The 5,000-nt window shown below is 41.3% G+C and overlaps 1 long non-coding RNA gene across 1 annotated transcript in view; it reads left to right on the top strand.

Moving 5' to 3' along the window:
* The first annotated feature begins 4,407 nt into the window (after positions 1–4,407).
* The window catches only part of LOC129603452 (uncharacterized), a 1,826-nt gene continuing 1,233 nt past the window's right edge, over positions 4,408–5,000 (top strand). The window contains exons 1-2 of the long non-coding RNA XR_008693313.1: positions 4,408–4,515; positions 4,607–4,715. This is a non-coding gene — a long non-coding RNA (uncharacterized LOC129603452). The remainder of the gene's footprint in view (positions 4,516–4,606; positions 4,716–5,000) is intronic.

Here is a 5,000-nt window from a genome sequence, read left to right as displayed (position 1 = left end):
CCTGCGTCTGTATGCCAGAGCGAAGCAGAGCCCCCTCCCCCGCTTTGTGATCTCACGTGACTCAGCGACTCCGGCCAGAACAAAAAAAACAGCCAGAGGTCACAGACGCAGCAGAAGGATGGACGCCAGAAAGAGGAGCAGCGTGTGGTCCTACTTTTAAGCCAAAAAAGAAACAAGCAACCTGTACAATATGAAAAGAGGCTGTTAAATACAGTGGCAACTCCACCAATTTATATTATATATTTATAGTTACTGTCAAATATCATATTTTAACATTTATTGAACTTTGTCTGGGCTTTATTAAATGAGTACAATTTAAAGCAAAACACCTGAAAGTCATGAAAATGTATTTATATTTGATAATGCATTAATTGTTAAAAAGTATCAGTATTGATATGGGTGATACTGGTCCAGTATTTACTTGGTATCGGATCGGCTCCAAAGCTTGCAGTACCGCCCACCTCTAGACAGCAGTTCATATAATGTACATCACGGCCTCTTCAGCTGAATGTATATGTGACATGTTGCTTTGCATTCGGTCCCTGTTGCTGCTTCTTTTACTTCTGTAGCGTCACCTCTCTTGACCTCAAGGTGTTTCAATGAGCAGCTACCAAATATAACTCTTACAGCCATGTTCAGGCTTACATCTGCTTGATTAATGCTCATTTGTTTCACTATATTTGAACTTCAACATTTGAGTTTGTTTGTTAGGTGAAAATTGGTGAAAGGTTGAAACCACAGATTTGTCAGAGTCGCTCAATGAAATCAAGTATTAATCTGTGCTTTACCAAGTGAGCAGTAAACCTACACATTTATTATCTCACAGCACCAGACTACACTGTTCCATCATAGTTTATGGACTAACGTTACCCTCCACCTCAAACCAAGCGAGGACTGACCCAGCAGCAGACCTGTGTTCCCTTCGCTGTCATGTGGTTTAACGCATAGGTGACATGTGTAGAGTGAAATGATCCATCCATCACAGGATGCATTCCCAGCGTCAGCAGCGCGGTCTCATCACAAGCCTTCTACTAAAAGGTTTTAACACAAGGATCATGTTTATTCCAGCTACCACCTCACTTCAGAAATGATCCAAATATTTACATTTTCATTAATCCAGAATTTCCCCTAATGCATCACTTACAATAACAGAGCAGGCGCCTCCCAGGAAGGGCTGTGGTGTCAATGAGCAGCGCACCGGCCTTATTGGGAAGTCTGGCACCCACACTCGGAGGTGGAGCTCACACCTGGATCACAGCTCCAACATCTGCAGTTTGGAAAAACAATAAGGGGAAAGAATAAAACAGGCTGGTAGAAAATGAATCAGAATTTACAAATCCTTATTTATTTTAATGGTTTTTAGAGCTGAATAAAACGTAGATGCTGTTGTTGGACAATGTGCCACCAACAGATCCTGAATGTGGAGCTGGTAGAAGCTGTATAAGTGCTGGTTGACCTATAGCACCTAGCGCCCCATGCTTCCTGGTGTGTGGCTGTAAGTAACTGGGTGTAGAGCTCGTGTTGACCTGCATGATACAATAGGAGTCATCAACAAAGAAACTGACTGCACACATCGATGGCGCAGCAGAACCCAGAGGTTCCTTTGCCGCTGCTTAAAGTCCTGACATGTCCAGGATTCCAGAGCATGTGTGAACCAGGCGCCACGCTGATCATTGACCACAGAAGATGAGCTGCTGAGCAATCATCCTTAAGCATCCACCCTTCAGACATTGCAATAAACCCTGAACACAGCAGAAATCATTGTATTTCTCTGCTTCCCCTACAATAAATCAATGGGCTCAACAATAACATAACATCCAGCATCTCAACACCATGAAAGAGTCTCATTCACTGCCTCATTGGCCTCTTACCACCTGCTGAGAGACATGAATAGTATCAAGATCTGCTCTGCTGGGTTAAACAGGAGCTTCTCTCCTAAACATTTGAACGCAACCAAGAAGCTCTGAAACGTTATGGAAACCATTTACGCTGTGGAGCCATAGGAATGTTGGAGGTGGTCCTGACACCAGTGTGACTCTGCATGGCGTGAGGTTCTGCAGCCTGGGGCTCCGGTGGTCCACCACTGTCGGGCTCCAGAGACAGAGCTGTCCTCCACCAGCTGGTCACGAGCGCAGGCCCATTCAAAGGCTGCTGCCAAAAGAGACAGACGTGATACAGGCTTTTGTTTCATTACAGAATTGTTGGAGATGTTTTAGAGCTGGGGGACGTGCACAGATACGGCAGTTCTGAGTTCATTCCAAACAAGACAGCGGTGAATCTCCGCGGGCAACATTAAAGCATCCCCATGCGCTCTGCTAATAGCAGTATTACATCTTTCCAGTGACAGCGAAAAGTGATACGGTGAAAACTGTAATTATAATGTCTAATTGGCATATTTTAATAGAATGAAGTAAATTACTACAGCCTCATAAAATAATTGAAAAACAAAGCAATTATGTTCTACAGGCACCATTCAGTCTGATAATTGCAGAGTGGCTCGGTCTGACAGCAAACAGAATTAGACTGGGCGGAGTCGGGGGCTTCACTTCCTGTCTGCTCAGTCAACTTCTCAGTCCGTCTCTTTTATCCGGCAACACACAGAAAAAACTGAGATTAAGTTACTCACAAACACAGCTTTGTGTTGACTCTTTGTATGATGCTGCCTACGGGGAAGATGGGAAATCAGTCAAAATATTTGATTCTGGATTTGTACGATAATAAATAATAGGAATGTCCTGTTGGCTCTGGGACCTGCATGTGTTATTATTTTACTGTTACTGAGAAACATGAATGTCATCTACAAATCACAAAATATGTCTTAGTTGTTGTTCTGCTCTTAATAAGTCTTCTTTTCGTTGGTATTCTTCTGTATGTGCAATAAGTGTCGTCTATTGGGCAGAAGACAAACATTATAAAATGAGGTTTTTATCTTTTTACTTGTATTCATGCATATAGAATGATTTTCAGATCTTTTCAAATTTTCAATTTCAGTTCTTTAAAATCATCAATTATAAAGAGTACACACATATTGTTGCCATGTTTCAAACATTTTATTTAATTCCATATTATTTACACTTTAGCTAAAATGTGTTTCATTCTAAAGTTAAGACTCATTGTTCTGTAGAAGGAAAATTAGACCTTTATTTAGAAATAAAACACGTGTTTAGATCAATGTCTTTAGCCCTTATTATTTAAAATGAAAGTCTGAAAGAAATGAAAGATATTACACTTATGGGAACAACGAAAATTCATAAAGTAAAAGTATTAGTAATAAATAGAAAAGGTCTAAATAATAGCGGAGTATTGTTTATAAATTATGTGATCTAACATATACTGTATAAATAAATTTGGTTTTCGTGAGTGGAGCTAATGTAAATCTGCCAAATCACGTTGGTGAAAGTGGAATAAGTATTGATTAGATATAATTTTGGGATGTAAACAGGTGGTGGCCATTTCTGGCCCTATGCTTTATTCATGTACTGTACAGCAACACACTTCTTGGCACCAACTTTGGCTTCTAACTATGTCCTCTTAATTTCTGGAGTGGTTCAGCTCTGTGAGCTGGCAGCTGGCGCCGCTGTTGACATGGTGCCAGTCAACAGATTTGCTCTAATTGGATGCACCATCTATGACTGTCAGACAATCAGCCTGCCTGCCTTAAACTGGGCTGTAAATGCTCCTATTTCACACCCAGTTTTGTCTTGTTGACTTTGAAGTTGAACTTGAATTTGAAATCATTTTCTGTGCCAACAGGACATTGTAAAGACATTAATATTACATGCTGATGACATCAACATCAATGTAAACATAAACATACTTATTGGTTAAGTTCAGCTTTATATTAGTTACCTTAAACCACAGTCCACAACAATTTCATCACACTTTATGTGGAAGCTGAGTTGTGGCCTGTGTCGCTGTCGATCCAGGTAGCTTCATCCGTATGAAGATCAGTCAATGAATGACTGATGAGTGAATGATGAGGTGGAGTCCAGCTTTAAACAGCTTTGTAATAATGACATGTGCATCAGTCACTTTTTCTGACATCCATTTTTTTTTTATTTAAGTCAAACCATGTTTTATCTGTGCCTAAACCTGACTACGTCACTTTGATTGCAGCGTTGTTGTTGTCGTTGTCGTTGTCGTTGTCGTTGTCGTTGTCGTTGTCGTTGTCGTTGTCGTCGTCGTCGTCGTCGTCGTCGTTCTTGTTGTTGTTGTAGGGGGGTTATAACTCATATAATGTGTGTATTTTTACACATACAGCCTTATTACATCTGTGTTCTGTTGAAAACAAGGATACTACAGTTCAATCAATATAAACACAGATGCAGCCAGATGCTGTTATTCACTATTTAATTTAACACTGTTATTATGAGTTATTTTTCTGTTCTTGTTCTTCAACACATACAGTATCTCTTGTCACTGAAGGAACAGACGTCGCGCCTGCTGAGGGTCTCTGGTGGTTTTCTCGGGTCTGCTGAGAGCTCAGTAATGCATGTGACCGGGGGGAACCTTTGTGTAGGTCAGATGTTCTCAGGGCATCTTTGCCCACTTTATGCACCTACCGGGACCCTCGGTGAGAAAGCCTCTGCTTGTCTGTCCACCCCAGGTCCTGCGATGGCCTTTCAGGCTAAGGTGATAACAACTGTGCCTAATTGTTTGGAAGGGATCTGGGTGGAGGCCGTACTACAGCGGTGAAGTCAGAGCGAGGACATGAGGTCAGAGCTGTGATAAAATGCACTGGTGTGAAAAGTTCAGCAGTCGACAGAAAACAGTTGCCTTTTCACTTCCTCTGATGTTTGCAGTTGTAGCTCACCTGTGTTTGTGTTGGTTTTCACACCCGAGGTCTCAGATGCTCCGTGGACACGTTTGAGTCATGTTTCGCACAGCTCTTAGAGGAAGTGGCACACATATTTATTTATACTTTTTTTATTGCTATATTTAATGTTTTAGCAACACATACACGTACATACATACACTGAAACTAGGACTAGGCAGGTTAA

Source organism: Betta splendens, chromosome 19, assembly GCF_900634795.4.
Source record: "Betta splendens chromosome 19, fBetSpl5.4, whole genome shotgun sequence".
In the NCBI taxonomy this organism is placed as follows: Eukaryota; Metazoa; Chordata; class Actinopteri; order Anabantiformes; family Osphronemidae; genus Betta; species Betta splendens.
This window is presented reverse-complemented; position numbering and strand designations above follow the sequence as displayed.